Source organism: Delphinapterus leucas, chromosome 12 (assembly GCF_059928025.1).
Source record: "Delphinapterus leucas isolate spDelLeu-1000000601 "Yukka" chromosome 12, BTC_Dleu_Yukka2, whole genome shotgun sequence".
Classification (NCBI taxonomy): Eukaryota; Metazoa; Chordata; class Mammalia; order Artiodactyla; family Monodontidae; genus Delphinapterus; species Delphinapterus leucas.
Window position 1 is genome coordinate 63,516,926 of NC_143140.1, and position 12,144 is coordinate 63,529,069.

Below are 12,144 nucleotides of genomic sequence, written 5' to 3' on the forward strand. Positions count from 1 at the left end.
TGCTGAATGCCACAAAAACTTCTGTGTAGCTGAAGAACAGTATAAGGTATCCTCTATGATGATGGGTAACAATAAAACCAAATAAAATTTTAAATTACTATGGATAGTAGACCAAGAACCATTATCTGAATACCAAACAGAGCCAAAAAATTCTCTAAGATCCAGATTAGACATAAAAACAGGTATGCAGGTATGTCGTATAAACCATTTTGGAAAACTCCTTGGCATTATTTACTGAAGTTAATAAATGCATACTCTGTGAAGCTGCAGTTCAACTAGTAGGCATGTATTCATGAGAAATGTGTGCACCAAACACACATCCCAAAATGCTTGTAACAGCACTATTAATAATATCCTAAAGCTGGAACTAACCTATGACATAAATATAAGCATGGATAAATATTTTTTGGCATAGTCATGTAAGAGATACTATAAAGCAGTAAAAATGAACCTATACCTGACAGCATGGGTAAATCCTCAAACATAATGTTGAGCAAAAGAAATCAGACATAAAAGGCTATCTACTGCATGATTCTATTTATACAACATTCAAGAATAGATACAACTGAACTATCGTGTTAGAACTTAGCAGAGTAGTTATCTTTAAGGAGGGTGGATACAGGGATTGAGAGGGTAGATTCATGGGAAATATTGTCTTGACCTGGATAATTGTTATATAGGTTTTTACTTATGATAGTACATTGATAATATTAGTATAGGACATTAAGATTTTACATTTAAATTATGAAAAGATAATACATGTGTACATTTTTATATTGGTACATTTTTATATTGATATATATATAATACATGGCATTTATAATATATAATACGTTGGTATGTAGCATGTACCAATTTTAAAAATGCTTTAAAAAGAAGAAAAAAATTTCAGGATATAAAAAATACTTCATTTCCTTTTCGCTAGAGATAATTCAATTATGTACAAGTCGTGTATGCATATATATGTTAAAATATGCTAAATAAGCAATTCAGCAACTCCATTTAGGCTTCTAATGGGTCACAAAACAGAACTAAATTTAGTTACATTTCATTTAGCCACTTAAAAAATTAAAGTGAAAACTTTTTCTTTCTTAACAATCTTCAAGTATTTTAACTCTGAGCAAACTTAACATGATTTAATGTTAAAGTTTTTGTAACTCAGAGTCTGTTGAATTCATCTTGATTTTCATCAAGTTCAATAATTCACTTCAATTTTAAGTTAAAACATTTTATTTTGCTCCTACTCTATGGGAGGCACTATGGTTTTTATATAATAAATGTTCCTATTGTGGCGTCCCAATTAGAAAATTTTGTACATAAGAGTACTCTTGATTTCAGCAAGTGAGTACATATGCGAATCTCTGGATTAGTTATCGACTACTCAAAAAGTGCACTGTGAAAGGTAGAAGATCTGTGTGAACATGCCTGGCATCTGGCAGCTGAACTTGGTAATATAAAGTCTAGCAAAACTTTATTATTCAGATATATAATGTATTACTTAAAAAAAACTACTTTTCATAATCTCTCGGGATGCATTATCTAAGAGGATGATAAAGGTGATACTAAGCTGCTGTTTCCCAGGCATATGTCATGTGCTGGGCACTTACTTCTATGGCGGATAATACATATGATACCTATATTTCCAGAGAGAGTTAATTTAAACAAGGAATTTTTTTCTGCCTTAAAATTGGTGAAGTGATTTTCCTAAAATCATTATTTCACTTATACTATTGAAGAGAAAATAGACCATTTTTAAAGAAGAATGCCATCATTTGATGGCTATCATCCAGTATACTTAAAGATTCTTTAAAAAAGTTAGCATCAAGGGAGGATAAAAGTAAATGCAGTTATCCTACCTTAGATCTTGTAGATCTAAATATATGCACAGAAATACCAATATCCTGAAACCAGCAGTTCTGTTACTGATGACATCTTTTTCCATTACATGATCTGAAAAATTTAAAGGGATTTTCCAGTCTACTTTGCATGGAAAAAAATGGAATGAGAATATTTCTTTTTCAAATCTAGTTGCCTTGGAACAAGAGTGAATGAGTGTGTTGGATGTTGTAAAGTGTTTTTGCTATTTCAAGTTAGAATTGGTTGTGAAATAATAGCGTCACGCTGAATAAAAGATTTTCTTTTAAGAAACAAAAATTAAGTATTTTAGAAAAGGATCTATGAAAAGAAAGGACATGATGATCTTTTATGTTGCTTTAAGAGGCATATGCAGTAACTCTAAGAGGGTTGAACATGTCAGGAAATTAATCTGAAGGCAAACTTGCATACATGAGAAAAATCAGAAACGATGACTAGGGTCTTAAAAGGAAGAATTGATGGGATATGTTAAAAGTGATATACAATTCAAAAGAAAAGATTGATGAGATTTATTATTATAAAATTTTGAGTTTTTTAAAATAAAAAATATAAGTACAGGGCTTCCCTGATGGCGCAGTGGTTGAGAGTCCGCCTGCCGATGCAGGGGACACGGGTTCGTGCCCTGGTCCGGGAAGATCCCACATGCTGTGGAGCGGCTGGGCCCGTGAGCCATGGCCGCTGAGCCTGTGCGTCCGGAGCCTGTGTTCCGCAACGGGAGAGGCCACAACAGTGAGAGGCCCATGTACCGCAAAAAAAAAAAAAAAAAAATATATATATATATATATATATATATATACAAAAAAGTTAAGTAATATTAACAAGCTTGAGAGAAAACAAAACACATTTATCCATCCCTCTCCAGTTATTTTACTCTTAGGTGTCTAAAGTTAACAATTTCTGGCAATTTCATCTCATATTTTTTGATAGACTTCTATTCATATTTCTCAATTTGTCAATTTTATATACTATCAATTGACATTCTGTTTTTATAAATCACAACTTAGCTTTCTTGCACACCATCTTTCTTGCCTGTCTTGAGAGTTATTTTTTATTTGTTTATGTTTCCTGGATTTCTAATTCTTCTTGTACTTCTTATACTATTTGCTATTACATTGTTTCCCCTCTCAAAAATGTTTCAGTACATTAGTTTTTTCTAACAGTCCCACTTTTCTTTAGATCTCTTTGCCCAAAGTCCTCTGTGTTTTGCCTGAACTTGGATTCATTGTTCCCTAGGTTTACTGTAACGTTTTCCTACATTGAATCCACCTTGTCTAGGAATTCACACCTTCCTGTTTTTTGGTTTACTTTCTCATTTTACTGGAGTACATCCTCAAGTAGTTTCTTAAGAAATGTTTCATGGACACTAAACTTTTTGAGTCCTTTTAATAAAATTTAAGTCATTGTATTATATAAAATTTTTTTCAAGTTTGGGTAATTTCTGTTTTTTTTTTAGTAGAAATTCTTCTATCTAATTTCTCTATTTTATTTTTTGAAGCTCCTTTTCTTCAAATTTGGCCTTTTTCATCTTTCCTCTCCTATTTTTAATGTTTTCCTTTTGTTTCTCTTTTATAGTCAATGTCTTTAACTCTCTCTTCAAAAGAGAACTTTTGGAACTTTATTATAGATAAATAATTGTAATATTACTTTTTCATGTTACTGTATTCTTTTTCTCTTCTCATATCTCTCCAGGAATATTAATTAGAAATTTCTTTCTTTCAAAAATGGTATTATCAGTCCTTTGTATAATCTTCTGTCTTCCAGTTTTTTTTTTACTGTTTAATCTTGGTTCTTCTTTTCTATGAGGTACTCTTTACTAAAAAAACTGCCTATCTTTATTCCCTATTAATATTGTGCTGTGAGGTCTTAAGATGATCTGCTTGAGGAACTGATTGAGAGGACTGAGGGCCCAGGGTGTGATTAGGCAGGGAGCTAGCTCTTCTGCGGAGGCAGCATCAAATGCAAGAATATGTTGTTTTTCCTCTGGGATCATATTTCTCTAGAGAGGTAACCTTCATTCTTTTTCCTGGGGGAGAAGTACCTACGAGTATTTGGGGCCACAGCTGTTCTTGTCCACAAGTAGAAGTGTTCACCTATAGAGAAAAGTTTCCATTACTTTTGTCAAATTATACCTCTTATGAGAATCACATCTTATGAATAACTTCCCCCCCCCAACCTGGGTAATTAACTCTTCAGTAGGCAGGTTAGTGCCCCAGTAAGATTTTTTTTTACCATCTTTATTGGAGTATAATTGCTTTACAATGGTGTGTTAGTTTCTACTTTATAACCAAGTGAATCAGCTATACATATACATATATCCCCGTATCTCCTCCCTCTTGCGTCTCCCTCCCACTCTCCCTATCCCACCCCTCTAGGTGGTCACAAAGCACCGAGCTGATCTATCTGTGCTATGCGGCTGCTTCCCACTAGCTATCTGTTTTACATTTGGTAGTATATACAAGTCCATGCCACTCTCTCACTTCATCCCAGCTTACCTTTCCCTCTCCCCATGTCCTCAAGTCCATTCTCTTCGTCTGTGTCTTTATTCCTGTCCTGCCCCTAGGTTCTTCAGAACCATTTGTTTTTTTTAGATTCTATGTATATGTGTTAGCATATGGTATTTGTTTTTCTGACTTACTTCACTCTGTATGACAGACTGTAGGTCCATCCACCTCGCTACAAGTAACTCAATTTCGTTTCTTTTTATGGCTGAGTAATATTCCATCATATATATGTGCCACATCTTCTTTATCCATTCATCTGTTGATGGACACTTGCTTCCATGTCCTGGCTATTGTAAATAGAGCTGCAATGAACACCGTGGTACCTTATGAATAACTTTTTTTTTTTTATGAATAACTTTTATTTCACATAACTGATTCGTTGAAGGAAACTTCGTAACTTTAATTCCCCAGTAACTCTTTGAAGTTTTCCCTTTTTGGATTCACATTTCAATGTATAGTAGGCTTAAATCTTAGTGTTTGAGAAAATCCCAGCTTTTGAATTATAGTCCACTTAATTATGTGGAGCCCTGGTTGCTAAATTATAGTATCTCATGCATCGAGCGAAATATTGAGTTGTTTAGCACATTGTATCACTTATTTATTCCAAAATATTTCATCTGTGAATTGACTGCTCTTTTATGTTGGCTTCTCTTTATATAAAAGTTAAAATAATGTTAGAAAGGCAAATTATTCAGATGCTGAAATTACGTTTTCCTCGATTTCAAGTAACTTATAAACTGGGAGAATTAGTATATGTTCTATGTAGCATCGCTTATTTCTTAAAATTATACAGAAAATGCACATAATTCTGGAAATAAAAATGTTCAGCTGCTAAATAACTCTCCCTGTTACTTTGCTATTTTTCTTCCATTTGCTACACACACACATACACAGACTCACACATATATATAGTGTATTTAGTTCTGTAGCCACAAGAATTAGCAGCAGTTTTGGAGAGAAAAGGTAGGAGAAAGAATGCCCTGAGCATCCCTTTGAATAGCTCAGGCAAGAACAGGTGTTATTATCCCAGGAGGAAACTGTAAGTGACTTTTTTGTAATTGGAAGTGTGTCCTGCCCTGATAAGAACTTGTGGATAAGGAAACAAGAGACTCATAAATAGCCAAAGGGAAGAAAGCCAGAAAAGCTTGCTGTGCTCCTCCACTTAAATATACGTCATTTCTTTAGGGACTACAGGTTTTACAGAAAGATGAGGACTAATTTGGGATGCTACTTACCTTTGTTTCCAAAAGAAAAAGACTCCTCTAGAATGTGATTTTAAGTAGGCCATGGACCAAAAATAGGCCATAAGGCCTGCCAGGCAGCTTTATGAACTTCAAGGTTCTAGGATACTTCATCCATTGGAGAGTTCCCCAGTGCTTTAAACAGTATTAGAAAGAAAACAGCAGCAAAAAATCAACCATGCTAGTAAAAATCTCTCCTGCAAGAAATGATTGGGTGGTAGAACCTAAGTAGTTTTGTTGCTGCTTTGTTGTTTTGTTGACTGGATGGTTTGTTCTGGATATTTGCTTACTTCTTGGCTTGTTGATTTTCAGTATATAAATATAATTTTGCAATGACAAGAAAAGAAAAAAAAGAAATCTTTCAGGAGTCTTTAAGATAATATCATACATTTTTGAGGTTTTTAAGACTGAGATTCAATTTTGCTTTACCTAAATGGAATGTTATAATGCTGCACATTTTTGCTTATTCTACATTTTTGCTTATTCTTGAAACTCAGAAGAAATTCTGCCCATTGACAAGCTCTCATTGTGTATTAATCACAGCATGAAACCCTCACTTACTCTCAAATTAAGTGTTCAGTGCTATGCATGTTATAAATGCATTCTCAGTGGCAAAATTTTCTTGGGGCTTAAGAAATTGTACTTTAATCGCTTTTAGCCAAAAAAATTAGCAAAAATAGTACTTTGACATATAATGTCAGCATGTTCTTAGATTTTGATAAACGTGGACAAAATCAATAGATAGATACATGAGGAGTGCCCACATGAAATCATCATACTTCAAAAGCTTTTCCTAGGGTAACTCACAACTGTAGACTTTTCCTTTCAGTAATAAGAACAACAGTGTTGATAACTAGAAAGCATCTAGCCAGCTTTCTATTCAAAGAGGACTTTTTTGAAATAATAATAATAATTCAACAAAACAAACAGAATCACTAACTTCAAAATACTCTCATACTTAAAAGTAATGTGAGTTTTAAAATTGTTTAGTGCTTCCAGTTTAGATATTTGGGAACTCTGTTTGCATCTACATGCCAACATTGATCAACTCCTTGAATTTGAATATTCCCCATAATCAGATCCCACTCCATCCATTTTTTCTTCACTCTCGGTTATACTTTTAATATACCACCCTATTATTTCTTTCCCTTCAGCATTTTGTTTGCTTTTATCCCCTTTTTAAATGTGAAACGAAAAAATTTTATACGCTACCCCCTGCATCCATGTCTATACCTGCTGTCTCATATCCATCCACTCTTCGACTGGTGACAGTCTGCATTGTTTCCATCTCTCTATAAAGCAGTTCTCATTAAATTCATCAACAAGCCCTTGATTTCTGAATCCAGTGAAGATTTATTTTTTTATCTTCCCTGAATTCTTTGTGGCATTTTAACATGCCTGAGCACTCCCTCTTTCTTTGAGAACCCTCTTCCATTGACTTCTGAGATGACACTCTGTAGGTTCCTCTGCATAATGCTTATATACAGATGTTCTACATTTTTTCAGTTCCACAGAGTTTCTCTGTGTATCTGCACACATTTCCTTGGCATCCATTCCAAGTGTATATCGGAGACTTTCAGGTCTAGACCATCAACCGGATCTGTTGTTCTTTCTGTATACCATTGCAGGGTGCCAGCAAAGAAACTTGGGGATCACCTGGGAGCCCTCCTTCTTTCCTACCCCTGCATTTAAGGAATTACCAATCTCACTGATTTTGCTTTCTTAATATCTCTTCAGTTGTTGCTTTTTTCTCAGTACCCTATTGTCAGTACCCTTCAGACAGGGTTATATCCCACCTGCATTGCTAGAATAGAACTCCAATTTGCTGTCTTGTATCGAGTCTTGCCAACCCCATTCAGTCCACTCCTCTCATCTTCCTCTCTTTTAACATCATATCACATCAATTTTTATTATATATTTGATTTTACTTATTCACTTATAAGTCATGCTCTTTGTTAGCTCATTAGGTACCAATTCTATATATTTTTTAACATCTTTATTAGAGTATAATTGCTTTACATTGTTGTGTTAGTTGTTGCTGTATAACAAAGTGAATCAGCTATACGTATACATATATCCCCATATCCCCTCCCTCTTGCATCTCCCTCCCACCCTCCCTATCTCACCCCTCTAGGTGGTCACAAAGCACCGAGCTGATCTACCTGTGCTATGTGGCTGCTTCGCACTGACTATTTATTTTACATTTGGTAGTGTACACATGTCCATGCCACTCTGTCACTTCGTCCCAGCTTACCTTTCCCCCTCCCTGTGTCCTCAAGTCCATTCTCTACGTCTGCGTCTTTATTCCTGTCCTGCTTATTCCTGACTTACTTCACTCTGTATGACAGACTCTAGGTCCATCCACCTCACTACAAATAACTCAATTTCATTTCTTTTTATGGCTGAGTAATATTCCATTGTATATATGTGCCACATCTTCTTTATCCATTCATCTGTTGATGGACACTTAGGTTGCTTCCATGTCCTGGCTATTGTAAATAGTGCTGCAATGAACATATGTACCAATTCTATATTAATATTATTTTTGTCTTTGTCATTCATTCCATATCATAGTACTTGTTATAAGTACTTAATAACTGTTTTTTTGGTAAATAGACATGTGAATAAATACAGTCTTACTGCTCCAAAGCCAGTTGATAATGACTGAGTAGTGGGGCATGGATAAGAGCTAGTCACTGAAATTGGAAGCATCATTCAGCAGCTGTTTCAGCAACAGTCTGGGAGAAGTTTTCTATTTCTTACTTGCATTTGTGAAAGTTGACTGTATTAAAAGCAGGGTTATTCATACATTTAATGTAGAACTTAAATACAATTCAATGCTGAGTCTACTTAAGTATTTATTATATAGAGAGTACATGAGATAAATAAGTCAAATTATGTGAAAATATTTAAGAAGTATGATAAACTTATTTTCTAATTTCTATGATAATATGCCCAAGGTATAGATTCAACCCAAATATTGTATAGTTGTAGATCTGTCTAACCCAATTCACGTTATGTTATGATGTTAATGGTATGTCCAAATATCTTTCCAGTTCTTGATTAGGCAGAAGTGTACTTAAGGTCAGTCAAAATAAAAGGTCAAGTGCCACAAGAAATAATTTCTTTTAACTTTTGAAAATTTAAAAATTAATTTAGTGCTACATAGTTTTGGGGTTCACAGTGCATAGAAAATAATTTTGCAATGACAAAAATTACACATAGTAAATGTCCACATCTGGGTGAATTTATTGAGTGTAATTTAGTTTGAGTCATTGGGAAAAGAGAGAACTGAGGTATTATAAAATGTGAAAAATTAAATGAAATGTATATTTCTGCTATTTTTGCATAAATTAGACCTTTTACTTCCAATTATGAAAAAAAAGTCTTTTTTGCCTCCCATCTCTCTGGGTAGCTTGTTATCTGTAGCAAGTAAATTTCTAAGAAAAGTGCAAATATTCAAATACATTGTCTTAACATTTAAAAGAAAAGAATACATATTCAGACAATGCTACCATTAAAAAAAAATTAAAGCTTAAATCATGAATTTTGTTTTATTAAAGATTTTTTTAAAATAGTGATCTGACAACAGTTATTGCTCTTTTATAAAGGTAGAAATATCACATTTTGCTTTAGTATAGCCACGATTACTCTTTTCATCAGTAGCTTTGTTAGTAGGTCAAGGAGAAATCATACCTAAGAAGAAGGATCCATGGAGAAAAAGATGAACCATATCAGAATTAAAATTAAATTGAAAAAATTTAAATCAAGGAAACCACTTTTACTTCTTTCAGTATGATGTGCAAATTCATGCATTTTAAATGGGAAATGGGAAATTTCATAGCTGCTGAACAGCAGTGATGTGAGCTCTGTGGTCAGAGGGGATGCAGGGTACAGTAAACCTGTGGCAGCTTTTGCTCATTTGAAGAAATTACATTTGAAATGTTCTGACTACATTATGGAGCCATAAGAAAATTTACAGTGATTTCTTTTTAGTGGAACAAAGTCCTTGCTCTTTTTCATCTCAGAATCATTTTCTAATTTTGCTACGCTTAAAGGGGAGTGCAAATTCAGTCATAGATGTACTTGCTGTGCACATACCTGCACAAACGCTCACACGTGTCAAAGTTTACCAGCTGTCTATATATTTATTAGTGTGTGTCAAACTTAGCCATCAACTAGAACTTATGTTTTAGTTAGAATATTAATTTATCTCATCAGTAAAATGCTCTTTACTTACTCTCTCTCTCTAGGCTGTTTTACCTTAGATGTATTTGTGATTTTTATTTAATATGCAGTAGAATGAAAGGTTGTGTGAAATTAAAATCACGGTAACAATTATCTTTCTATCATGCAGAAGGAAATAGGTACTTTGACTAGATATAAAAAGTATCTATGATAATTAAATACATTCGTACTGTAGGAACTGAATTTGTAGAATATTGATTTCTCTGTTAAGTTATATAACTTTTCACTGGGCTACTTGCAACTTGATAATACACTGTTTTAAAACAAATATATTAGCAAGTTGCAAGTAGCCCAGTGGCAAAATATTTTGCATTAAGACAGTCACATAAATGTGCACTAAAATTGAATCTAACAGCAAAGATGAAGGTAGTGGTGACAAATTTAGAAAGAAACTCCAAGGATAAAGCTGTTTAGAAGCCATTAGTATACATGTGCTTTGAGAGTAGGGATGCAGTAATTCTTTCAGACATAAGAATTCTATTTTCCAAGTAACCCCATTCATGTAAGCAATACACTTCATATAAGACAGGTTTCAGCTTCCAGCTGTTTTCTGATGTTGGAAAGTGAAACACTAGGGCTTGAAAGTGAAACACTGGAGCTTGAAAATGAAACACTAGAGTAGGGATGCAGTAATTCTTTCAAACATAAGAATTCTATTTCCCAAGTAACTCCATTCATGTAAGCAATACACTTCATATAAGACAGATTTCAGCTTCCAGCTATTTTCTGATGTTGGAAAGTGAAACACTAGGGCTTGAAATGGTTCTGGGGACACAGCCTTTCCTGTCAGGGATTCTAGCAGATGCTGATATAATTTAATATTCGTGGAAGACGGACCAAATATAGAATAGCATCAAATTGATTTTGCAGAGTTTTCAAGCCAGCTGTCCCTTGGTATTTACATGGAAGAAGTCTACAGTGTACCAAGTTGCATATTTTTGTGTGCAAGTTCTCAGCCATGGTATGTAGTCATTGGTGTTTTGACAGCCATCTGCTCAGGCCTTAGTTTCTCTATTCAGCCATAGCTAAAATTGAACATTTTTCAAAGTGGAAAATTCCAGGTAGTTTTGACTATAAGAGAACATAAAACTAGCACTCAATATTAAAAATAAAAGCAATATTTTTTGCTTAGTAATAACCTGTATATTAAGGTGAATGTCTTCCAAATAGCTCTGAAAAATAAATAAGCTCCTTTAGAACAGAGACCATATCTTCTTATTGATTGAGTTTCATTTAATTGTGTGTAAAGCTCTAGCTAGACACAGAGGGAGTTACAGAAATGAATAACTTGACAGTGACTTAGCCAAAGGCTGACCTTGTCTTGTATACAGCAAGGCCTCCATAAATATTTGCTGAATGAATGAATGAATGAATGAACAAGTTAGAATCCATACGTAATAACCTGTTGATTTGTAGAAATTTTCACCCAGAAACTTATAGGTTTCAATACACGGAGATACATGCATGCACACACCTATGTGTGTGTGTGTGATAAGTATGTTTATATACTGTAAGTGAATGAAAGAAAGTTTGATAAGAACTTTTGAGCACTGGCTATGTACTTCCTCGTATGCTAGGCATTCTGGTGATTTAAACAAGTATGTAACATTTTTTTTTTCTCATCTCATAAGTACATTTGCACTAAAAGGATAAAATAAAGAACAATTTGTTTAAAACGATAAATTGTTTAATAAAGATTAATTGATTTTTTAATGCAAAAGATTGGGAAAGGATGGATAATTTTTTTTAATCAAGATTTTGAGGGAAATATTATATTTAGACCCATGGAGAATAATTCAGGTAGGGAAATTAACACAACCTAGGTGAGGTGGGTAATGAGATAGTGTTTTCAGAATAAGATAAGGAAATTACTTGAGCATGGAATTTTAATTGAGAATAATAGAAGATAATTTTAGGGGAATTTAGGTAGGAAAGGTGGATTAGAGTGAGATTATGGAATACTTGAAATATCTAGATGAAACAATTATAGTTAGAGTCAAGTGACAGTTATTATAGGATCTGGAGTGATGCAAGAACTTGAAGAAAGTGGACTTCTGTGGAGCTTATTTTAACAATAATGCACAGGAATCTAACACATTATTATAATCTCTGCTTTTAACAAAAATGGGATTTAGGCTGCCTCAGTACTGATGGAGGATAATGTAAATTTTGAGTATATTTTGAAAAATAAGTATAAGATTTGATGATTCAAAGATGAAAGAAGAATTTGTTGTCTTAGATCACTTTAAAACAATGCAAATACAGACACACAGTCAAAT

General features: G+C 33.8%; 1 protein-coding gene across 1 annotated transcript in view; it reads left to right on the forward strand.

Annotated features, from left to right (window-relative positions):
* LAMA2 (laminin subunit alpha 2) overlaps positions 1-12,144 on the forward strand; it is a 610,905-nt gene that overhangs the window by 130,405 nt on the left and 468,356 nt on the right. The gene's annotated exons all lie outside the window — the stretch shown is intronic.